We start from the raw sequence: 26,593 nt of genomic DNA on the forward strand, positions 1-26,593 counted from the left end.
TCCAACTCTTGATTTCAGCTCAGGTCATGATCTCATGGTTCATGGGATACAGCCCCACACTGGGCTCTGTGCTGGTGGTGTGGAGCCTGCTTGGGATTCTCTCTCTCCTTCGCTCTCTGCTCCTGCCCTGCTTGTTCACTCTCACTCTCTCAAAATAAATAAATAAACATTACAAAAAAAAAGAATAAAAGGGGATTGGAAGGCCTCATAACTGGGTTCAAATTCCAAATCTATCACTTGCTAGCAGTGTGACCTTAGCCGAGTTAATTAACTTTTCAATACCTCACATTCTTCATCTGTAAATTGGGAGTCATAACAATATCCAAGTGGTAGTTTTCTTGTACAGATTAACTAATAAGGGTAACAGAATTTGGCTATTTATGATTATCATAATAATAATAACTCTGATTGAAGAAAACACAGCTCTTGCCCTCTAGGACCTTGTCCAGAGCAGTGGTCTTCTGAAGGTGGAGGCAGGTGCTTATTATTATTATTATTATTTAATGTTTATTTATTTTTGAAAGAGAGAGAGGAGGGGGGGAAGGGGAAAAGAGACAGGGGTCAGAGGATCTGAAGCAGGCTCTGCACTGACAGCACAGAACCCAGTGCCAGGCTTGAACTCATGAACCATGAGATTATGACCTAAACTGAAGTCAAGACACTTAACCCACTGACCCACCAGGTGCCGTTTATTGTTATTTTTTGTCTAAAGAAGGACATGCATCAGGTTGTCCCAGTTGCTGTGTGGACTCTTCCTGGGCCCTCAGTCTGATCCATGGATAGGTGGGAGTGTGCTGTGGGAAGAGTAGTAGTTCTACACCTGTAAGGAGCCAGGAGAGGTTCTTTCCTTACTTATTTACTATTGCTTCCATTTACTGTGTCAAATGGGTGTTGCCAAGTGGATTTATGACTGGATTAAAAAGATCCCTTCAAAGAAAGAATGGATTGAAGACAGTACTAATAACACAAACATAAGCAAAGAGTAAAAAATGGCAAGCCAGACATTTTTTCTTGTCAGCCACATTAGGAGCTAAAAATAATGCCAAACTATTCTGATGTGTTGAGAAGCCACATAAAAATACAATACCAAGATGACTATTTGAAATACTGATTTATTTCCACTCTCTTAATGATGAACTTTGCCCCAAGTATAAATTGTGCCCTAAACTATTAGCAAATTGGTAGTCTGAATACATAATTACCAAAATATTGAACACATCATTAAAATTTTTCTCATATTAAAGTTTGTATTTTCTGTATGAATTTACAATATGCATTAAACGTCAGAAAGATAATACTGCAAATGATTTATAAATACATATATATAAATACAATACATATATATGTACATATATTGGTAGAACACATTTGATCTACATCAAAACATGGTTCACTGATAAGATGCTGGTACCAAATAAATGTGGACATGATGCAAGGGAGGAGAGGCTTACAGTGCATTTTGATGGGGCACCTGACAGAGGTGAGCATAGAGGCATACAGAGCTTCTTTGAGGTGGAGATAATCTAGCCTAGAGGAAATCAGGGCAGAAGGCTGAAGGGCAGTAGTCCTTAGCTAAGCATGGAATGTGTGGGAGGGCATTCCAGGGAGAAGGAGCAAAGACAAAGAGGACATGGCAGACTCAGAGAACTGTAGGTGGTATAGGAGGTCAATGGTGACTCAGAAAGGGTGAATGAAATCCAAGTCCACAGTGCAAACCAGAGATTTTAACTCAGGCCTTCCAATATCAAATTTCCAGTATTTCCCTTGGGATGTCACAAGATGCCCAGGTTAACAAAGAGATAAAAGAAACACAAACACACACACACACACATACACCCCAATGTGGGCTTTGGAATCAGACAGACTGAGGTTAGGATCCAAACAAAGTCATTTGTTCTGTGACCTTGATTAAGATGCTTCTCTTTTATAACCATGGGTCCTTAATCTGCAAATGATAACTATCAGATAGGATCATTTGAGGTTCACCCTAGTTGGCCTGCTGTACTTAGCACAGCAGCTGGCCTATGATGAATGCTGTAAGGTAAGGATTTTCTAGGAAAGATTAGTTCAGGGGCAGCGTTCTTCCAGAGCCACCATGGGCAGCCTGCTAACAGCATTGCAAGTGAGGATACATTTTGTTTGCATATTCCTCACTGAAACTTGAATGGCAATAGAAAGAAGGCTTCAGTACGGGGAGGCAGCAGATGAAGAAAATGAGAGGCAAGGAAGAGACCTTTAGAATGAGTCCTCTTGAAATGGGACAAAATTGAAGTAGGTGAGAGATGTTTAGAGAAACTCCCAGCGAAAAGCGCTTTTGAAAGGAGAATTCTGAGCAGGGGAAAAGGAATGACCCTTCCCTTTGGAAGAACTATCTAGCGTAAACCACTGCCATGCTCTATGGTCAGGGCTTGCATGGAGCTGAGGAAAGGGACAGGCAAAGTTTTCCACTGGTTTACTCCAGTTGTGCCTTCAGCAATGCTCCAAGTCAGGCAAGGAAGCACAACAAGTAGAATCTTAGACAAAGCAATGTCTGGAAGAATTTCAATTACCAAGCAATGAAAGAGGAACAAAGGAGAAATAGAGGTATGTGTATGTAGGGGCGTAGTGTATACACACACATAGCACGTGTACATGTTTAGAGGGGAAGATGTTTTATTTTTATATTTTGAAGAATTCATTAAAAGAGAATTCACTCATTTTATCTCAGGAAAACCCAAACCAAGAGAATGACATTACAGAAATCAGAATAGGAGGCAGTTTTCAACTTCATGGGAAACCCATAGCATATTGTAACTCATTCACAGCATCTGTCAGATTCCTTGCGTCACTGCTTTTTTTATCCACAGGACTGTCTTGACCATGGTGTTGGTAGCTCTAGAGGACTGAAGAATACAGGGGTTATGCGCTGGCCTGGATTTGCTTTAAATCCTTGTATGCAACATTCAGGCTCTCTTCCCCCTACTAGCATATCTGGTGACACAGCCTAGCAATTAGACTGTGGCAGCTCTCGTCACAGCTGTGGAGTGGGCACATTTCAAGGCAGTACTCCATCTCTTCCAGGCAGTAACAGGGCTAGACTTGGTTTCTTCCCAGTGCTGCTCTCACCGCAGGAACACCCATCTTCTTTGCTGGGGGAAAGAAGGCTGCTCCAGCCACTGGGTAATTTTCACTTTCATGGAGATTGTTTATCATCATGTGATGTGATGGACAGTTAAGCATAATTCGGTGTGGGGCAAGCAACTTCTCTGAATCCAGAATATCTCATCTACCAGTGAAAAGATATTATTCATTTCAAAAGATTGCTGCAAAGATTGAATAAGACTGAAGTACCAGGCACAGTGCCTGGCATATCCTACCAATACAACAAATGATAATTTCTTCATTTAATTAAAAGTTACTGAATTCCCTGGCAAGGCTTTCTTTGCATGGAGGAAGAGGACTCTAGACCTGAACTATTCTCACTGCTAGTGATCCCATAGATAAGAAGACAATCTCCCTTAGCATCAATTTCAATCTTCAGAGAACACAGATCAGCTCTGTTTGGGTCACATGTCCACCCTCAGACCATGACAGCATCCAGAGTGATGGGATAGTTCAACAGCTTATGCCACTTGACCCTTTGCAAGTGGGAAGAGTAGACAGATAAAAATAGCAACAATGCAGATGTGGCCATTACTTGAGTATAAATGACATAAAGTGGTGGAGAGCTGGGAGAGATTCACAATGGAAGCTTTGCAATGCCACAGTGAGAGTCTTGACATCTCAATGTGTCAGGTTCTTCTCATTTCATTCCACAATTCTAAAACAATTTGCCATTTGTTCTAAAATTACACCAAGTAAAAACAGTAATATATATTTAGAGTTAAGAAGAATGAACAAAGAAACAAAATAAGGGAAAGAAAATTATCAAAAATAACATTTTCTAGGTGGCCATTACACAAGAACCTGAGAAACAATCAGGTGCATACTATAGAGCTTTAGAAAAATCTAACTGCACAAAATCCTGGAAGATCTGCTACCTGGATACCACTAGTGAACTCAAATGCTCTCTCTCTTTTTTTTTTTTTTTTTCAACGTTTTTTATTTATTTTTGGGACAGACAGAGACAGAGCATGAACGGGGGAGGGGCAGAGAGAGAGGGAGACACAGAATCGGAAACAGGCTCCAGGCTCTGAGCCATCAGCCCAGAGCCTGACGCGGGGCTCGAACCCACGGACCGCGAGATCGTGACCTGGCTGAAGTCGGACGCTTAACCGACTGCGCCACCCAGGCGCCCCTCTCTCTCTTTTTTTTAATTTAGAAATAGAGAGCACAAGGAAGGGTGGGGAGGGTGGAAAGAGAGAGAGGGAGAGAGAGACAGAGAGTGAGGAAATCCCAAGCAGGCACCATGCTCAGCACAGAGCCCCATGAGGGGCTTGATCCCATGACCCTGGGATGATGACCTGAGCCAAAATCAAGAGTCAGCTGCTCAACTGACTGAGCCACCCAGGGGCCCCTCAATATCTATTTCCAATTTCTATGAGGTGCCCAGTGAATCCTGGAGAAGTCTAGATGAAGCAACAAGAAAGAAGACAGGGCACCTGGGTGGTTCAGTCAGTTAAGCATCTGATTTCAGCTCAGGTCATGATCTCATAGTTCATGGGTTTGAGCCCCATGTCGGGCTCTGTGGTCACAGCTCAGAGCCTGGATCCTGCTTCAGATTCTGTGTCTCCCTCTCTGTCTACCCCTCCCCCACCCTCACTCTGTCTCTCTCTGTCTCTCTCTCTCTCTCTCTCTAAAATAAATAATAAACATTAAAAAAATTAAAAAAAAAAAAAAGAAAGAAGTCAGACAAGAGAACACGGCTAAGGAAGATGGCCTGCCATAAAATTATGAGATGGATAGTAAAAATGTACTTTGGGAAAACATCAGGCAGTATAGAGCTGACATCAAATTTTCATAGCCAACATGTATACTCCTCCTCCTCCTCCTCCTAATAGTAATAATGATAATAATAATAATATAGCAACATCTCTATAGTATGTATTGTGTGCCTATACTAAGCACTCCATATACCACTTAATAGTTACAAGAGTCCTATGAGGTAAGGATGTGCTACTGATCTCATTTTGACACCAGTTAGAGGTAACAAAAATAATGAGAGGGTAAAAGGCCACTTATTAAAAGAAATAAGTTTCCCTGGTGAGTTGTAACCTTCCTTTACCTATAGGAATGTCAATTTGACACTATCTTCATCTAGAAAATGCAATTATTTTAAAAAAAATTGCCACAAATTTATTTTCTGTAAAAATTGTATATGAGAAATCAAGTGTCATTACGCTAGGAGAGCTCTTCCGGATTTCTCAGAGCAGTGATAGGACCCACATCCCCTGGTGTCACTTCTGGAGATTTGGCTTGTTAATTTTGGCCTTGTGAAATGAGCAGATTTGTAGCTTTGTTGCCATAGAGTACAAAGCATTTGATTTATAAGGTTGCCACGTTAGGACATAAGGCACTTTCTATAATTAACACTCTCATTAGAATACATTTCTTACTTTCAAAGTTAATGGCAGAGATGACACTTGGGAGAATTAGTGAAGGATTGTCCAGAGACAGATCATAGATATTTCAAAGCATCAGGTTTGATAAAGAATGTCAACTGAGCGCAAGGAAACATAATAGATTTAAGTACACTTTAGCTTTACCTCTAGTTATTTCTATAATGTAGAGTGTTCTTTGCTCCATATGTCATTCTTTTAAGAAGTTATGGTACGAAGCTACTGCATTGCTTATTCCCCATAATTACCTGGTGAGCCAGGCTGTGATTTTACTCCTTGGAGATGGGCCACAGGAGCAGTGTGGCCAACTATTTAACCCATATTAGTTATAAGTGGGAAGCTAGACTTCAAATCTTAATTTGCATATCTCTTAAATCTTTGAGACAAATGATTCTCTGAAAATCATGTGACTGTGTTTCATATATTTTCAAGATAATTAAACAAACTTTCAAATAAGACAGAATCACTCACCAGCCCACCATGCTATAGGCCATGATTCCAATCACAGCCTAGTCCCTGTCTATATGCACATACGTGTTATGTATAGGTAATACAAGTGAACCAGATAGTCTCAGGCTTCAGGACTTAATTTCACCTTTAATCCCCAAATATCAATAGTTGGAGTTCTCACCCCTGTTGTCGGGAGGGCAGTGTGTTGTTATGGTCCCCTTCTAAAAAGTTTCTATGTATCCCAAAGAAGACTTAGTCTTTCACATATTCCATTCTGTGACAGAAGTGGCTTCAACCCAGCTGGTTCAACAACTGGCTCTCCAGGAAAAAAAAAGGATGTGTATATATAAAAACTCATATATCAAGTTTATCATTAAATTTACTGATATAAAGGATGTGTAATACAATTTACCATTATAGTGAAATATATAATTGTTTTTATAGTAAATTCCAAATAGCAATTGATTCTTACATAAGGATGTCACTGATTTATTATTTATTTTATTTTATTTTATTTTTAGAGACAGAGTGTGTGAGTGGGGGAGGGGGCAGAGGGAGACAATCCCAAGCAGGCTCCATGCTCAGTGCAGAGCCCAACTCAGGGCTCGATCCCACGACCCTGGGATCATGACCTGAGCTGAAATCAAGAGTCGAATGCTCAACCAGCTGAGACACCCAAGTGCCCCTGATTTCACTGTTTTTTGCAGAACTTTTGTGCCCATAGAAAACATATGGTTGTGACTGACAAAACGTGTGGTCCTGACATAAATGTTGGTTGATATTTTGGTTTGCATAAAGGAATATAGCAAAAGTGAAACAACGAAAACAAACATTGTACTATATTTCCACCCTCCTGATACAAGAGGTGTAAGTAACTTGAAGAGCATAAGTATAATATAATAAAACAGGAAGTGGTGGGTTTTGAATATTTGTTACCTTCATTGTTAGTAAATTTTTTTTAATTGTAAGCTTTTATAATGAGTTTTTAATAATGTCTGCACTTTACAATGATCTCACAAAATCCCTGAAAATTAAACAGCTGGGTCTTAGAAGCTGTCATGAGCTGCCTTAGCATACTATTTCCTAGGCGTGTTTCTACACAGTTTCATGTTCCAGCATCTTCGAAAGACTGCCCCCCTCCACTCACTGCTACCCACAGGGGAGGAGGGGAGCGTAGGCTCAGGAGGTTTTTCAAAAAGGAAAGGCAATCCACAGAGATACACCTCTACCTACATCAAAGGCAAACTCATTATTATGCAGAGCAGTTACATTCCACACACCTTATTTCAGAGGACTTTTGCCTCATTGAGTGTAACCAAAAGGGCCACCAAAATATTTCCTTCCAAAAAGGAATCATCTGCTCTAAAGATAAACTCTAGTTTCCACCTCAGAATGCAGACCCTTCTTATAATTGTTTAAATAGATCTCCCTCGGGGCGCCTGGGTGGCGCAGTCGGTTAAGCGTCTGACTTCAGCCAGGTAACGATCTCGCGGTCTGTGAGTTCGAGCCCGGCGTCAGGCTCTGGGCTGATGGCTCGGAGCCTGGAGCCTGTTTCAGATTCTGTGTCTCCCTCTCTCTCTGCCCCTCCCCCGTTCATGCTCTGTCTCTCTCTGTCCCAAAAATTAAAAAAAAAAAAAAAAATAGATCTCCCTCTCTTTAAAAGCAGGATTAGTTTAAAAACTATGCAAGTGTACTCTATGTTCTAATGGGCTCAATTGTATTATAAATATGATACATATCTACAACATATACATGTTGTAAATATTATGTTAGTCATACTGTAAATGGTATGTGCAACTGTATTTTACATAATGTTTCCTATTCTGCTTTCCCCACATAATATCATTGTAAACATTTCTCTATTGTGTTTGTAATTTCCATTTTACTGGCTGCATGTAATAGAATACTTCCTACTGATTATAGCAATTTTTACTTAAGTTTATTTATTTATTTAACAAAAAGTTATGGAGAACCTATATGTGGTATTTTGGGACAGTCAAATGATCAGTGGTGCATAAAACCATCATGGGCCCCCTTCATGCAACACATAGTCTAGTGGGAGAGAGAAACATTACACAGAAAACACTGAAAATTGGGATAAAAGCTGGGTGGAATGGTCAGCATATGATTGGAGGGATTAGCAGAGGCAGGTCCATGTACGATTTTATAGGCAATTTTAAGAAGATTAGATTTTATTCTGATTGTAATGAGAAGCCTTTGAAGGTTCCAAATAGGGGTGCATGGAATGCCATTTATATTTTTAATAGCCCTTGTGTGGCTGTTATTTGCAGAAAGGGTTAGACGGGGCAGGGACACAAGTGAAGGGATCACTTTGAGGATTGGGAAGACGCTGGTGGTTTGAACCGGGGTGTTTTCTGTGATGATAGAGGTAGGTGGAGATATCTGAGGTGTCCTTTGGTGTGGATGGAATGACTTGAACCATTAGGTGGATGGAGCTCTTCCTTCTTCAAAGAGGATGCATTCACTGGAGGTGAATTGCCTGCATTCACAGGCAGGTGCTTGGCCTTGGAGGACTAGGCTTCAGAATGTCGGGTTTTGTTTCTGTTTTTGTTTTTAATTTGTTTATACATATTCAGTATTTCAAAGTGTGAGATGAGGTGAATCTCTCTGCATATTTTCTGGTAACTAACATAAAAAGCAAATTTGAAATCTCAGAGAGCAAATTAAAGAATATATCTGATAGGCACCATGATACATGAAAATCAAAAGAGACTTGGAAAGTACTAGAGGGAGGAAAGAAGGAAAATTCAGGGTTTCTGACAAGTCACAAGGAATCATTGGAAACACCACATTATGAAATTCTTCAAGGACTAGCTAGTTATTGGCATAAAATTATTAGAAGCTTATAAGTTTCCTGTATGTGATTTTTCCCCCTACTTATTAAAAATGGCTTTTGCTTAAACCATGAATGAGGCTAGGGGTTAAATAGTGTTATAAATGGGGAAAAACCTGGTTATAAGTGATTTAGCTTATATTGAAGTTATATCTTAGATGATCTGAGTTATGAGGCCTCTGAATAAGTTGTAAAGATAACTTTCAGTTTCTTTTCTAAAAATAAAAGTCCTTTTGCAATGGGACACCTCAAATATGGATAGACCTGATTTAGTTACTCTCTGGTTACTGTGCCTCTAACCTGACCTGTGCTCTCTGAGCTCCAGAACCTGGATTGTAAGTGCCATTTGGGTCTCACAAATGCAATCTTCCCTCTAAAAATATCTTAAAATATTCTTTATGGGAACCTCAGGAGGGCATCCAATACATAAGCTTAAATACATACTTGTCAACAACAAACTACACATAGTATCATAGATGTTTGTCCTTGGAAAGGTTACTCAGCCTTGATTTGCTTACATGAATTGTAAAGACAATAATACTTAATATATAGGGTTGCTTGAGCAGTAAGAGAGATCCTGTTTATAAAGTATTTTTCACCATGCTTGGAAAGGACTAAACCCTTAATAACTAGTAACTATTATTATTTTATTTACTAGGGTCAGGTTCATCATCCCGTTATTATCTCAAATCTTCCCCAGTAGGGTTTGTTGAAATACTTATTTTCTGTGCTTGTTAGATTTTTATCTTCTTGTCACTTTATTTCATAGTATCTGCTTATCTTGCTCTGAAGATTTTGCCCACACAAACCGCTGGTGGACAATCATTTAACTGAGTCCCTACTATGGTTTGCAGGACTTTTACAAAGGAGAATTCCTGCCTTGGTTTTGGCTGAGGCCCCAAATTGGCAGAGGCAAACAGCTGCGTTCTATTTCTATAATGGAGTGAAGTACCAGGCCACCTATTCAAGATCCACAAAAGAGTTTTCCAACTCCAGCTATGTAGCCCTTAAATCAACACCCACCTTTAGAAGAAGAATAACAAGGTAGCAATTAGAGAATGTAGGTAGAAAGGCTATGGGAGCACCGAGGCTGGGACACCCCCACTCTGTACACACTCACCCCACGTTGAGTGAGAATTGCTTTGAGGAAACCATGCAGACTAACTGACCTGAGTCTTCTGTAGGCCCTGGGCCAAGCGTAGAGAGGCCCACAGTTATGAGGTTGTAGCTGGTTAGTTGTGTTCACAGCAGAGGAGAGGCAGCTGTGTTAGGGAAGCCTGAACTCTCAGTTTGTCAAAAGGATCCTTTGGCAAAAGGATGCGTGATGACTGCTTGATGAGCAGATGTGGGACAATATGAGACAAAATCCACCCAGAGATGTTCTGAAATGACTTGAAGAAGGAAGAGTGATGTGTCCTCAAAGGGAGAGTCTGCGTGGCATAGATCATGCAGATGGGGGATTTTATGGGAACAAGCAGATGAAGCGTTGCCTCAGTTGTGAGAACTGAAGTGAAAGATCCCAGCAATGACACTGTCTGCAAAGAATCCAATCTAAATGTCTGCCAACCCCAAAGAGACTTAATTTTAGACTTGTAACAAGTCCAGAGCAAACCAAAAGTAGATTAGTAATGTCAGAAAGTAACACCTTTCCTACTCCCTACCTCTTTTCTCTTCCTTGGCTTCTAACTTGGAAAAGCATGTGCAGCCCAGGGTTGGTAGAAGGCGTGGGGGGGGGAGGGCAGTAAAAAGTGCTCCCCTCATTGTCGCTTATTAAGAGGACATGACCGCCAGACCCTCGAGCGGCCCTGGCAACTGGAGGCTCCTCCTCCCTCCCATGTCCCTGGCATGTATGCTCCACCCACCATTCCACTGGAGCCATTTTGAAGGACTTGAGAGAGCAATGTGCTATTGAGACCCTCTGGATGGTATACCTGACTGAACCCCACTGAGGTCTTTATATAAACTTTTCAGATTCTGGCTGGTGGGTGTGAACATCTACTCATCTTGCAGCCACCCAGGACAAGTCTCTTAAGTAAGTTCTCCCAATTGCCAACCCTGCCACCTACCAGTCTGGAGTGGCCTACGGTTTTCTTTGGTGTTTCCTTGCCCTAAGTACACAGGGGTTGCTTGGTTTCCAATTTTACCCTGGAACTCCCTAGGTTGTGAACCAACACCCATCCTTCTGAATGAGGAAGAGAGAAGTTTTGACTTTGGATGACTTTATTATAGTGAAACAGACATATTAATTACTGAAATAAGACTATTTTTTGAGATTATAGTAACCAGTGCATGTAGTATGTACGTATGTATGTATGTACATATCATTTAAGAGGGAATGAACAAGTTATGGAGACTGCCTAGATTTCATCTAATGGGCAGGGGAAGAACAACCCCCCACAGAATGGCTTTGAATGCCCAGTTGGAGGACAGGGGTTCCTTCATTGCTTCTGAGTATCATTTAGCCAATCTACTGGTTGCATTGGCACCCAGTACTGCATCAAGTGTTTGAATAATATTTGCTACCATTTTTTGAGCACCCACCAAGTGCCAGACACATTAGATTCCATCTGCCTCCAATATACTTTTCCTGACTTAGGCTACTTTTTATATTCATTATTATACATTCTATCTCCATTGAAATAATATTCTCTTACTTTCTGCTCCCATACATCCATAGATTTCCCCAATCTAGCATGTTCTATAGATTTTTTTTAGTTTAATTCCTTTTTTAATTGGCTATCTTCTCCATTAGTCTGTAAAATATGTGAGGATAGGTCTTCCTGGCATGGTGACTGTTAGTAAGGTATTTTCAAAATTATCTCAATTAATTGTCATAATAATCTAAGGTATTATTTTGTGGGTAAGGAATGTAAAGTTTGTGGGTAATATTGTGCCTATATTCAATCAGCTGGTGGTTGGTAGAGTTAGAATGCACAGCTTGGGTTGGAGTTGGTCTTTCTGACTCCAAGCAGTATGGGAATTTACATGTTCCATTTTCCTCTGATAGAAATAACTCGACTAAATATATCTTGGCATTGAAAAACTCAAAATTGTAAACAACAGCAACAAAATGATGATGAAGGGTTCTACCCATGGATTGCACCATGATAACCTAAAATTGTAACACAGAATCTCAGCAGTGTCTTTTAAAAAAATTCCAGTATATTGAAAATTAGGTGTAAATTCAATTGTTAGTCATTACTGTTTGTTTACTACTTTCTTATTAAAGAGCTAGATGTTTTAATGTATTGTACATTTTAAGTGAATAAAGGGAATATACATTCATTCCTAATCCTAATTAAAAATCTAACAAAACCCCGTTTTTTTTTTCCCTGTATCAGTGCAGATATCAAAGCAAAACTGCAGAAGAGAGAGAAAAGTAAATGCTGTTGCAAGCCTTTCTCTTCTAAAGTCTCATGATAAAATATTGTACAGCAACCAACACTGAAACTGAAAATTGCTTAGACTTAATTTAATTTAGAACTCATTTTCCCAGTATCATTCATGTTCAAGCTATTGTGCTGGGTACTGTAGGAGACAGAAAGGTAAGTAATTTGTGGATTCTGCCCTCAAGACGTTTACAGTTTGGTGAAGATAACAACAAGTGAAGTGCTGCAGAATGAGAAAATAAAGCATTCAGAAAGCAAAGGGAAAAGTAAGAAAGGGAGGAAGGTATAAAAGAAATAGAATAAAACTTCCCAGAGCTGAGATGCATCAAGTCTTTTGATGGAAAGAGCTCATGCAGTGTTAACCAAGAGAAATGAAAAGCATCATAGTTGGTGTGCTGGCTACCTTTTCTTTGCTCTCTACCTTAACTCTCCGCCATTTACCATTTTCTAAGATAGATAATATCATCTGCTCCCCATTCCCTGGGCCTTTGAGTTGGTTTGGCCAATGAGAGTCCTAGTTAGAGATGGGAAGCAGGCAGAAGGGTGGGCTCAGGGTGTTTATTCCCCCAGGTCTGTCTGAGGAGTCTCTTTGGGCTCATTATCCCTCTCAAACACAAGTCACTGCTGCTCTTAAGATGGTCTTCTGCAGGACTCCCTGGTGATCCTGTCTTTCCTTGTCTCTGAGCTTAGGAGTGGTAACAGCTCTGAAATTACTAATCCTGAGTAGTATCTGGCACTATCCCTAGTGGTTCTCCTATACCTCCCACCGAAAACACCTGAGAATTTCCTGGACATAATTAAAATAAAATAGGAAGCATTGCTCTCTGCATTTCTACTTTCCTAGCTATAGGTTTTGCAGTTTGGAGAAAAGAGTACTTAGTTTCATAACTTTAACTAGGTCTTTGCTAAGATGGAAACACATCTATCTGTTTACTGTCGTATTACCATGACTATACAGTCCTTGGCCCACAGTAGGTGCTTTATTGATACTTTTTGGGGAGGAGGGAGCAAACAATTCCTAAAGTTCTGGCTTATTAAGTCACTTGGAAATTGATTTCAGTGTTCTCTACTTGAACACAGTGATGGTGAATTCACACTGGCTGGAAAAAGGCCATTCTATTGTAGATAGTGGTATTTGGTTCATATCCCTCCTACCACCTGGGCCTAGATTTGGATTAATGCCTCAGATGAGTCTCAGTAGTACAGAATAATAGGGTACTTGTCCCTGCCTTATTTTGAAATCTGTGTATCTCTTAAGAGTTAACTGACTCTTGGTCAACCATGCCAGGTGTTTATCCATATAGATTTTACAATTATTTCTTGTGCTTTTCTACATGGATGTACATTAAATCATATCTTCTTCATGTTTGTATTTATGAATTTTGTGAATCTAAATATTTTATAGTTATCCCTACTATATTTTGGGAGGGGGATTTTTTTTACAGAAAAAAAATTAGGCATAATTTCATTATAGTAAAGGTTGCTGTTTTTATGGTACAGTTCTGCACGTTTTGACAAATTTATGTAGCCATGTAACCACTACCACAATCTAGATAAAGAAAACTTTAATTGCTCCAAAACATTCCCCACCACAGTTATGTAGCCAACTAGCCTCCCACTCCCACCTCTGGCAACCACTGCTGTTTTCTGCCCCTATAGTTTTGCCTTTGCAAGAATGTCATTTCAGTGAAATCATTTAGTATAAAGGCTTTTGACTATGGCTTCTCTCATTCAGTATAATGCATCGGAGACTCAGTTACAGCTTGTTGAATGTACCCAGTGTTTGTTCCTTTTCATTGCTATTATCCCATCATACAGATATACTATAATCAAGTGTATCCATTCCCCAGTAGAGAGACACTTGTGCTATTTCTAGATTTTGGCAATTACAGATAAAGCTGTTATAACCATTTTTGCCCTTCTTTTTGTTTGAACATAGGTTTTCATTCACTTGGAGAAATATCCTGTAGTGGGATTTCTATGTTACTTGTTAAGTGTATGTTGAATTTGCAAGGAATTGCCAAAATGTTTCCAGAAAGTGGCTGAACTCTTTCGCATTCCTCTCTGCAATGTATGAGAGTTCCTGTTAGTCTACATCCATGTCGGCACTTGGTATTTTCAGATTTTTTAAAAAATTCAATTTGATTCTAATAGGTATATAGTTGTATCTTACTGTGGTTTTTATTTTGTCTCTAGTGACTATTGATATTGAGCATCTTTTCATGTATTTATTTGAAATCTTTATATCTTCTTTGATGAAGTGTCTGTTCAAATATCTCCTCCATTTATTATTGGATTTTAAAAGTTCTTTACATAATTTGGATATGCTCTTTATTAGAAATGTGATTTATAAACAGTTTCTCCCTTTTTGTGGCTTATCTTTTCATTCTCCTGATACTTTCTTTTGAAGAGTAAATGTTCTTAATTTTGATGAAGTTCCAATTTTTCAAATGTTTTCTTTTATGAGCTGTGCTTGGGGTGTTATATCTAAGAAATTCATGTTTAACTTCAAGAATGCAAAGCTTTTCCTTTATGTGTTCCTGTAGAAATTTTATAGTTTTAGGTTTGACATTTAGGTCATGATTCATTTTGAGTTAATTTTTATGTAGAGTGAGAAGTATGGATTGAGGTTCATTTAAAACATAACGCATTTTTATCCAATTTTTCCCATTATCCAATTGTCTCAGCACCATTTGTTGAAATAACTTTCCCTTCTCCACTGAATTGTCTTTACACCTTCATAAAAAATTGATACTATGTGTGTGCTTCTATTTCTGGACTCTTCTGTTCCATTTATTTATACTATGTCTGTACTCTCTCATCAGACTCTCTTGACTTTGATAGTATGATATTTTGATTTATAAAAACATATATTTGGTCATTTAAAGGACTAAAACATATTTCTTATGCATGTTTTGTTTTCCTCCATAGTTCTTGGCTCACAGCTTCCCAAATCCTTGGAATTTCCTAAGTGTTGAGAATGATAAAGGTGTCTTTTGTTATGTTAATGAGGTGGCTTGTGGAATGCCCCTAGGTCACCTGAGGATGAAGGCTGGTCACCACAGAAACCAATCATATCATTTAGAGAGTTAGAATTTTCAGTCCCGCCCCAGACACCTCCAGGGAGGCGAGAGGCTGGAAGTTCAATCAGTTGCCAATGGCCAATTATTCAATCAATCATGCCTCTGTAATGAAACCTTCAAAAAAGCCCAAAAGGACTGGGCTTGGAGATGTTCTGAGTTGGTGAACACGTGGAGCTGGGATAGTGCCACACCTCCAGCTCCATACGCTTTCCACACCTTGCCCTATGCATCTGATCTAATGATCTAGTAAAGTAAGACATAAGTAAAATGTCTCTCTGATATTTCTAGTAAGAAAAATGTTTCTTTGAATTCTGTAAACCATTCCAGTAAATTAATCAAACCTTAGGAGGGGGTCTTGAGACTCTCTTATTTATAGCCAGTTGGTCAGAAGTATAGGTAGCAATCTGGGCTTGTGACTGGTGTCTGAAGTGCATGTGTGGGGCAGTCTTGTAGGACTGACCTCTCAATCTGTGGGGTCTGATGCTATCTCTGGGTAGAGACTGTCAGAGTTGGGTTAAATTGTAGGCTACTCAGCTGGTGTTAGAACACTGCTAGCTGTATGTGTGGGGACCCTCGACACCCACACTGGAATTGGTACCAGAACCTAAAGATATACTCTTATAGTAAGTTTGGAATTCGGGTAACATCAAACTTCCAACTTTGTTCTCTTTTCTCAAAACTGTTTTTGAGTACTCTAGTTTATTTGCCTATCTATATAAGTTTTAGAATGAGTTTGTCAATTTCTAAAAAAAAAAAAATTATGGGATTTTGACTAGGATTATGTTTGAATCTACAGATCAGATTGTGGAGGATTGGCTTATTGACAATTTCAAATCTTTCAATCTGTGAACTGGTGTATCTCTCCATTTATTTAGATCTTCTCTGATTTCTTTCAACAATCTTTTGCAGTTTTCAGCAAATAGATCTTGCACTTATTTTGCAAGATTTGTACATAAATATTTCATTTTTGGGGTGCTATTAAAAATGGTAATTCAAAACATTTAAATTTCTGATTATTCACTGCTAGTATGCAGAAATGATTACATTTTATATTAACACTGTATTCTTCAACTTTGCTACTCTCTAATTAATAGCTTTTTTGAAGCTTCTTTGAGATTTTTTACATAGATAATCATGTCATTTGCAAGTAGAGACAGTTTTATGTCTTCCTTTCCAATGAGTATGTCTTTTGTTTCTTTTTCTTGCATCTCTATTATGTTTCTTCTTTTTTTATTTAGCCTATTGTTCTAGCCTGTCAAGAACTTTGGAATCATGAAACTATCACCTCGTTTTTTCATTGTTGATCAAAAAGTTCACCAATTCCTCATCTTATTTTTAGTTTAGAAGTATGGAACCAGATAGTTTTGTAAAACAAACAAAATAAAACCATTTTTTAGGAAAAATTTCAAACATATATAGATGTGGAAAAATAGATTAACACCTCATACCTATTACAGAGTTTCAAAAATTATCAAATCATGGCCAATTTATCTCATCTGTATCTTCACTGACTCCCTCTTTGTGCTCCCACCACTGGGGCATTTTAAGGTATGTTCAAACCACGTATTATATTCAGATAGAGATTTGACAACAAACTGTTCACTATGCTGTAAGCGGTCCAAATTGGGAATGCTGTCTTACTCATAATTTTATATCCACTGCATAGCTCAGCATCCTGCAGACAGAATATATGTTCAAAAATTTTTTTGTTGAACTAAATTCTTATGGGACCTGTCACTTTAGTATAGTTTTAAAAACGCTTTCTTGGGGCGCCTGGGTGGCGCAGTCGGTTAAGCGTCCGACTTCAGCCAGGTCACGATCTCGCGGTCCGTGAGTTCGAGCCCCGCGTCAGGCTCTGGGCTGATGGCTCGGAGCCTGGAGCCTGTTTCCGATTCTGTGTCTCCCTCTCTCTCAGACCCTCCCCCGTTCATGCTCTGTCTCTCTCTGTCTCAAAAATAAATAAACGTTAAAAAAAAAAAAAAAAATTTTAAAAACGTTTTCTTTTTTTACTTTTTGAAAATCAGTCTACCTTACTTTGAGGTCCCTTCCTATATTTAGTTGTTTATGCAATCTTCTGTTTGAAAATATTTTATTTAATACACATTACAAAATATAAGAAAGCATATGAGTATCAAAGCATAATAATGTAATCTATACTCAACACCCAATTTAAGAACCAGAATTTTATCGTAACACTGAAGCTGCTGTTATTCCTTCAAATTCTGTGTTCTTGGTCTCTTTCTGTAAGTAATCTCTGCTGTGAATTTTGTTATTCATATTTTATTTTATTTTATTTTATTTTATTTTATTTTATTTTATTTTTTTAGAGAGAGAGAGCATAAGCTGGGGAGAGAGGCAGAAGGAGGGAGGTAGGAAGGGAGGGAGGGAGGGGGAGGGGGAGAGAGGGAGGGGGAGAGAGAGAGAGAGAGAGAGAGAGAGAGAGAGAGAGAGAGAGGGAGAGAGAGAGAGAGAATATCTTAAGCAGGCTCTGTGCTCAGCACAGAGCTCGGTTATGGGCCTAATCCCAAGCCTGTGGGATCATGACCTGTGCCAAAATCAAGAGTTGGATGCTTAACTGACTGAGCCACTCAGTTGACCCTATATTTTAAATACTTATACAGGGTGCCTGGGTGGCTCAGTCGGTTGGGCGTCCAACTTCAGCTCAGGTCACGATCTCGCAGTCCGTGAGTTTGAGCCCCGCGTCAGGCTCTGGGCTGATGGCTCAGAGCCTGGAGCCTGCTTCTGATTCTGTCTCCCTCTCTCTCTGCCCCTCCCCCGTTCATGCTCTGTCTCTCTCTGTCTCAATAATAAATAAACGTTAAAAAAATTAAAATAAATAAATAAATACTTATACATATAAATATATCCTTAGAAATGGTATTATTTAGTTTGGCTCATTTTTGAGGTTTATAAAAATGCTATCATGTTATAGTTAAATTTTTGTACATTATTCTTAGAGCATTCAATTTACATTATGTAATTATTGGTATGGTTTGATTTAAATAAACTATCTTACTTTCTATTTGTCTGATCTGTTCTTTGTTCTTTTTTTTTTCTGCTTTTCCTCACTTTTTTTTTTTTAATATTATTGTCAAATTGGTTTCCATACAACACCCAGTCCTCATCCCAACAAGTGCCCTCCTCCCTGCCCATCACTGACTTTCCCCTCTCCCCCACCCCCATCTACCCTTGGTTTGTCTTCAGTCCTTAAGAGTCTCTTATGGTTTGCCTCCCTCCCTCTTTGTAACTTTTTTTTTTTCCCCTTCCCCTCCCACAATGTCTTCTGTTATGGTTCTCAAGATCCACATGAGTGAAAACATATGGTATCTGTCTTTCTCTGCCTGGCTTATTTCATTTAGCATAATACCATCCAGTTCCATCCATGTTGCTGCGAATGGCCAGATTTCATTCCTTCTCATTGCCAAGTAGTATTCCATTGTATATATAAACCACATCTTCTTTATCCATTCGTTTTCCTGACTTCTTTTGGATTAATCAAACATTTTTTGGATTGTACTTCCCTTCCACTTTTTTTTAGTTAAATCACCTTTATAATGTGTTTGGTGATAATTGTAAGGTTTAAAATATAAGTCTTTAACTCATTATAGTGTATCTTCACATAATATTATATTACTTCACATTGAGTGTATGAACCGTATAACAATTTCTTCCCTCCCACTCTTTGCACTATTGTTGTCATACATTTTAGTTCTCATGTGCTGCAAACCCTTCAGTATATTGCTACTTTTCATGCTTTAAACAATATATATATGTAAAGTTATTAAAAATAAGGAAAAAAGTCTTTATATTTACTCTCATTTTTACCATTTCTGATGCTTTACATTTCTTCACACAGATCCAAATTTGCATCTGATACCATCTTCCTTCTGCCTAAAGAACTTTGTTTAAAATTACCGCCATCCAAATCTACTGGCGTTATTTTAGCTTTTGGTTTTCTGGAAAAGTCTTTGTTTTGCCTTCCTTTTTTTTAAAGTTTTTATTTAAGTGATCTCTAAACCCAATGTGGGGCTTGACCTCATGACCCTGAGATCAAGAGTGTCATGCTCTTCTGACTGAGCCAGCCAGGCACCTTCCTTTTTGATGGGTAACTTTGCTGAGTGTAGAATTCTGGGCTGACAGACTGTTTTCTTTCAGCACTTTAATTATGATATTCTATCATAGGTCTCAATATTCTCTAGGTCACAATATTTCTGAAGAGAAGTCTGCAATTGTCATTCAGAACTCCAACTACATATATGTTAGACTATTTGATATTCTACCAGTGCTCTTAGATATTCTGCTCTGATTCTCTCCCTCTCATCCTTGTCTTAAGTTTGGCTAATTTCTCTTGACCTATCTCCAAGTTCACTGGTTCTTCCCTCAGCCATATACCATGTCCTGATATGTCTGTTGAAAGAATTATCTCTGATATCAAAATTTTATTTATAGCTTTTATATTTGACATTTTTAATAGTTTCCATCTCTCTGGTACATACAATCCCCTATTTCTAACATTTATTTATTTTTGAGTGAGAGAGCACAAGGTGTGGAGGCAGGGGCAGAGAGAGAGGGAGACACAGAATCCAAAGCAGACTCCAGGATCTGAGCTATCAGCACAGAGCCTGACGTGGGGCTCAAACTCACAAACTGCGAGACCATGACCTGAGCCTTAGTCAGACACCTAACTGACTGAGCTACCCAGGTGCCCCTACAATCCCTCATTTTTAAATCTATGTTCTCAACCTTTCTGTTAGATTTTTTAGCATATTAATCAAAGATGTTGTCTAGGAGTTCTCACACCTGAATTTTCTCTGATCCTATTTATTACTTTATCTCTTGACAATAGTTCTTTTTTGTTGTTGTTTTGGTCTGTCTCATAATTTTTTTAATATATATATTTTTTCTTTTTAAGTAATCTCTATACCCAATGTGGGGCTCAAAGTCACAACCCCAAGATCGAGAGTAGTCGCATGCTCTACCCACAGCCAGCCAATAATTTTTGATTGAATGTGCTACATCATTTGTAGACAGCAGAGACTGGAGTCAATAGCATTTATTCCTGGAAATGGACTTGGATCTTCTCAGACTATTAGTGTTGGGGGTTGAGTCAACCTAGTCACTAGTTCAATTGGGTTTCTGTGCCATGGCTGCTATAGTTACTATTAGCACACCATAGGCTTTGAGTTCCTCCAGCAGTGAACAGCCATTACCTTCATCTTACTGTGTGGCCTGGAGTACTGGAGGGTTATTTCCTGTGCCTCATCTCTACTCTCAGCTTTTAGCAGTCCCTGTATGCTTATATTACAAAGTTCTCTTTCTACTCTCTTTTCCCTTCCTTAGGGGTAGATTGCTATTGCTTGTTACTTGTTGCTAGGTTTGTTGTGGGGCTGGGGGATATTTTGGTTTTCTTGGGCCAGTCTCATCTTTAGCCAGGATCTATGTGCCTGGACCTTGAGGATGGGGTGTGAATAGTGTGCCTGCCAATTCCACTTGTGGCAACTACACTCTGTCTTGTGTCTGTGGCAGGTTTTAGGCAGAAGGGTTTCCTGACCTTTCCCTAGCGTAGCAGACCTCTGCTGTATATTGGTGCAGGACCCTGGACATAAAGATTTTCCTTTTTCTCTCCTGGGAAGACAACTTATTTCTCCTCTTCCCCCAGCAGGTTTCTGGTGGCAGGAAGGGAAGTGTTATATTCTTCCTTCAAAGAAGGATGGGTTTTGCTTCTATCTCTTCCCTTGTGACCCCAAGGAACAGAGGGTTTGCTGCCCTTCCCCAAGTGGTTTAAAGTTTTTACCTTTTTAAAAATGTTTATTTATTTATTGAGAGAGAGAGAGAGAGAGAGAGAGAGAACATGAACTGGGAGGGGCAGAGACAGAGGGAGAGAGAGAATCCCAAGCAGGCACCACGCTGTCAACCCAACATGGGGCTCGATCTCACAAACCATTGAGATTGTGACCTGAGTCAAAATCAAGAATTGGACCCTTAACCAACTCAGCCATCCAGGTGTCCCAGGCTTTTACTTTTTATAAAAGACAGGTCAAGGGAAATGGATGGTGCTTTGTGCCTTAATCCAAGCAGATTACTTTCTTTTAATTATTACTTATTCTAAACTTATATGCTGCCCATATGTGGCCTTTAGAAATTTGTTAATACTTTAGCTAATTTCTTCTTACCTTTTTTTGTAGCAGCTCTGTGTTTTGCTTGTGCTCTGGCAAAGGTAAAATAATTTCCATGTCTTATTTCTCCTTGGAAGGGCTTGTCTCTTTCTGAAATTCAGTTCTTGTGGTTGCCTCGTGACCTCAGCTCCCTGAAGGGTTCAAGAAAAGTTATGATTTTGTATACTATCTGGTTTTTGTTATTGTCATCAGGACAGGAACAACAGCTTAAGTGGAAGCAGGATTTATATGCTTTCTTTACTCAGCATTTTATTTTTAAGATTCATTTATATTATTGCATGTAGCTGCAGTTCATTTATTTCCCCTGATGTATAATATTCTGTTATGTGAATGTAGCATCATTTATCCATTTTCCCGTGAATAGGCATTCAGATTGTTTCTAGTTATTTATTTTTACGAATAACCTTGCTTTGAACACTCTTAATCATACCTGTTGGTGCACCTTGGTAAGTTTCTCTAGCTTATACATCTGTAAGTGGTATTGCTGGATTGTAAAGTATATATGCTGATGTTCAGCACTGCAAATAATGCCTTTGGCTTGGCTTTTCATTTAGGCCTTCGTACCTAAAGAAAAGCTGCACATGTCACGAGTACTTATTTTCTTTTGGTCATCACTTATGTCTAGCCTTCCTTTATGACCTCTTGAGTTCTAATTCTACTGGTTTTTTATTTGAATCTTGGCTTCACCTGTGGCTTATGATCTAGCTCTTACTCACTTGATGTTTTTAGTTCATTTGCCTGATATTTGACCCTCAGTGCTTCTCAAAACATTTTGGTTTGGATCTGCTACTGTAGTTTTTATTGCTTTGATTGATAGTATATAATATTCCACATTTTATTTAGCCCCTCAACTCCCCATCTCTTGCTCTGGCCAAATGAGCCAGCATCCTGCCTCAGTATTTACTTCTTGGCCTACTGTGTTTGTGTGTTATTATTTGAACACTTAAGGTTGAAATAACTCCATCAATCATTATCCTTTAGGTAGACTTAACTTCACTCTAGAAACTGGGTAAGTAGTTAACTAGTCAGAACTGCAAGCCTCATTTCTCGACTTTGTCTTCAAGGATAGCAAGAAAGATAAAATCGAGATTTAGATACACAGTTCACCACACAGTGATCTATTCTTTGCCCTCAAAATCATGTGTTTCAGACAACTGACTTCATAAGGCACAAATTAAGAGGTTTTTTTTCAGCTTTGGTCTTCTAACAATGAAACCATGAGCCAGACTTAGAGTGCTCACAGGCAGGCATTAGTCCTTGGGCCATATTATGTATAAGGACAAATTTAGTGAGAGAGTCAATGTTTATAATCTTCATGTAAATTGTCTGGTAATATATTTTAATTTATTTTAATTTTAATTTTTTGAGCCAGTAAGCATGCATGCTCATGCCAGCAGGGGAGGGGTGGAGGGACAAGGAGGGAAAAAATCTTAAGCAGGTTCTATGCTCAGTATGGAATCTGACATGGGGCTCAATCTCACGACCATGATATCATGACCTGAGCAGAAATCAAGAGTCAGGCACGTAACTGACTGAGGTACCCAGGCACCCCTGGGAAAATATTGTATGATAACAGAAATATAGGTTAAGAATAAGAAGTTTGGAGACGAATTAAATAAAGAAATTCTTATTTTCTATGTGCTACGAGTTTCATTTTCCCTAGGGAAATATTGATTCAAAGCAGTCGTGAAGTGCATAGAATTCTTTTCCCTTGATAGCTATAAAATTAGGAGAAAACATGGTCTGTGCTCTCAAGGAGATTAGAATTTAACAAAGATCAGTATGCCAACCAATATCAGTGAGTGCATCAGTAAACACATGGTGGAAAACACACATAAATAAGTAACATAGTCAGACGGATATAACTTAGTAGTAAGAAATAACTGGGTCAGAATAGGCTAGGCAAAGGCAGCTTGAGAGTGAGCAGCCTCATCAAAAAGAGAACGGACATGAATAAACATTTCCTTATCAGAGGTACATTTTAAAAGGCCTGTATCTTTCCTGATGCGAAGTTGTCAAAGTGTTGTTCCAGATGCTGTTGATGTCCTACTGTGCTACTCTCAGTGCATCAGGCCTCTAGCTGTTTTGAGTGTTGGTTGAAAACAGCTCACAACTGCCCCTTGTCTGGAGAACTGTCTGAACTTGGTGATCTCAGTGGTTCCCAAAAAGTAGCATTAACCTCCCTGGGAAACTTGCTACAGAATGCAAATTCTCAGACTCTCATCCAGAACTGCTGAATCACTCTAATGTGTGAGGCCCAGAAATGTGCTTTCTAAAGAACTGCATGTGATTCTGATTCAGAATGAAGTTTGGGAACTACTATCCTAGTTGAGAGAACCACCTTGGGGGGTGAGGCAGCACCCCTGCCCTGGCTCCACAGCTGATGACCGGTGGGTACAGAGTAGTAAAGGCCAAACTCCTTCCTCTGGGGTGGTCAGACAATTCTGTGGTGTGATTTATACTTCAGAGAATGAATCATCAAACTATGGTCTCTGGGGCCAAATCTGGCCCACTGACTGTTTTTGTAGGTAAAGTTTTATTAGAACAAAGCCAGGCTCATTTGTTTTATTGTCTGTGGCTGCTCTCATGCTACAATGGCAGAGCTGAGTAGTTGCAAGAAAGGCTAGCTGGCCCTTTACTGAAAAATCCTGCCAGGTTTTGTTCTAGAGTCTCGCCTAACCCTAACACATCAGGCCATTGCTAGACTTCACTTGACACCATGTCCTTGCTTGCTTCTCTCTTCCATTCTGCTTCCTTCTCTGACTTACAGATTGCATCCAAATCTGTGCCTCAGTCTCTACTTCCTGACAAGAGAACTGTCAGGTATAGTCACATTTTCCCTTATTTTTCTTTGCTATTTTTCTGCATTTGCATTGGCTTCAAGGGAATCGTAAAGTTTCCCAGACCAATATGCCAACATTGCTCAACAGGTAGTCCCTCAATAGGTCTTTTGGATTAGACATACTCCTCAGAAAGAGGTGGCACTTCTCATCTCTGCAACCCCAACTTTGTTTCTACCACTTTAACAGAGTGTCAGCAAGAGAACTGCCTTTGTTATTCTGATATAAGGGTCACATATTATTATTATTTCCTTTGTATTTATAATTTATAGAGCACCAGAAGCCTCCATGACACATCTCACCATGTAATATCTGATCTGGCAGGTGTCCAAGCACCTCTAAAAATACAAACAAAAGTAAGATGAACACCCCAACCACCAGTGAGGACAAAGTATGGGCAAGAGTTAGGTGACAATATCCTTGCAAATCATTAAGTTAAAAATAAGATAGAGAAGATAATTTGTCTGCAGTTTGCTAAACATCCTACTGAAGGAATTAAGCTTTACTTAAATATTCCTCAGTACTGCATTCGACTTCCTGAGTTGTTTACCTTCTTAATAATGAAACAGTACTAGGCTCTTCCCATTATAGTGATGTTTTCATTGTGCTATACCGGCAGTTGATGCTTAGAAAAATATTCATGGTTTATAATGCAGTATGTTTTAAAATAGTTTCTCACTGACAAGCCAGAGGAAGTAGAACTAACACAACATGAAAAATATAATTAGCATCAAGTGTTGAAATAGCAAACGTCATTTTCTGGAAGGATAAAGTGCTGAAATGAGGAGAGAGAGAGACGGAGAGAGAGGCATTAATGAAATAGGATCAAGCATGATGAGGCTGTACTTTATTGGCTGAGGATTCAGGCTGGGGTAACGAATGAAGGGACTGTTCTTATCTGTGTTTGGAGGTGGTTGATCATTTCATAAAGTCTGAGGCTGTTTCTTAAGACATAGGAAAAAACCTGGGTGCCTGGGTGGCTCAGTCAGTTGGGCGTCCGACTTCAGCTCAGGTCATGATCTCACGGTCCGTGAGTTCGAGCCCCACGTCGGGCTCTGTACTGACCGCTCAGAGCCTGGAGCCTGTTTCGGATTCTGTGTCTCCCTTTCTCTCTGACCCTCCCCCATTCATGCTATGTCTCTCTCTGTCTCAAAAATAAATAAACATTAAAAAATAAATAAATAAAAAAGACATAGGAAAAAACTATTTTCTCTATGTGTCTTCTTTGAAATACCTGTTTGCAGGTCACAAGACCACAAGACCACTGTAGGATCTCCAAATGGATGGTTTCACATAGCTAATAGGAAGGTGCTATATATGTATGGTATAAGAATAATTTCTTATACTAGGATAGGAATGTTATGAGCTCAAGTTTAATTTAGAATGTCATTTGTTAATGAATTTCGGTAAAGTGTTTTACATCTGAGGGACTTTTATCAAAGCACTTTTTGGCTTTCCACTTGATTAAAAATCATTGTTGAATGTTAAGTTCACTTTTGAACAATGTGGGAATTAGGAATGCCAATCCCAGTGCAGCTGAAAATCCACACATAACTTCTGGCCCCCCAAACTTAGCTACTAATACCTTACTGTCGACTAGAAGCCTTGCCGATAACATAAATAATCGGTTAACACATATTTTGTATGTCATATATATTATGTGCTATAGTCTTACGATAAAGTTAGCTAAAGAAAATGTCCTTACAAAAATCATAAAGAAGAAGAAATCCATTTACGGTACTGTATTTATTGAAAAAAATCCATGTATAAGATGATCTGCATGATTCAAATCTGTGCTGTCCAAGGGTCAACTGTAATGAACTGGGGAGCTTCACGATGTAGAGTTGCATACTCACACATGACCCTTAGATTTTAATATAGAAATTCAAATCTTACAATGATATGTATAATGCAGTAACAGACAATAAAACATTTCACATTTGTGTACCATTTTAAAATTCTTTCAAAGTACTTTCATACTTAAATTTTATTTTACTCTCACAACAGTACTGCAAAGGAGACTAGGTACTTAATTTAATAATCATGCTCAAAATAAGCTTCTTTTAAGAATTTATATTTAATAAATATAGAGTCTTCAATAGGAGCACATACTTTGAACAAACCTAGAAAAGATCTGGGTCTAAATATCAGCTCTACTCTTACTAGCTTTCTAACATTGATTATGTTATTTGACATACCCTAACTTTATCTTTAAAAAAGATTATGGTGGGGCGCCTGGGTGGCTCAGTCGGTTAAGCGGCCGA

General features: G+C 38.9%; 1 long non-coding RNA gene across 2 annotated transcripts in view; it reads right to left on the reverse strand.

Annotated features, from left to right (window-relative positions):
* LOC131488566 (uncharacterized) overlaps nt 1-22,199 on the reverse strand; it is a 33,928-nt gene extending 11,729 nt beyond the window's left edge. For both annotated transcript variants that reach the window (XR_009250250.1, XR_009250251.1), the window contains exons 1-2: nt 21,920-22,199; nt 21,487-21,620 (exon numbers count right to left, since the gene is read on the reverse strand). This is a non-coding gene — a long non-coding RNA (uncharacterized LOC131488566). The remainder of the gene's footprint in view (nt 1-21,486; nt 21,621-21,919) is intronic.
* Nucleotides 22,200-26,593: the final 4,394 nt, after the last annotated feature.

This window comes from Neofelis nebulosa, chromosome 10 (genome assembly GCF_028018385.1).
Source record: "Neofelis nebulosa isolate mNeoNeb1 chromosome 10, mNeoNeb1.pri, whole genome shotgun sequence".
NCBI lineage: Eukaryota > Metazoa > Chordata > Mammalia > Carnivora > Felidae > Neofelis > Neofelis nebulosa.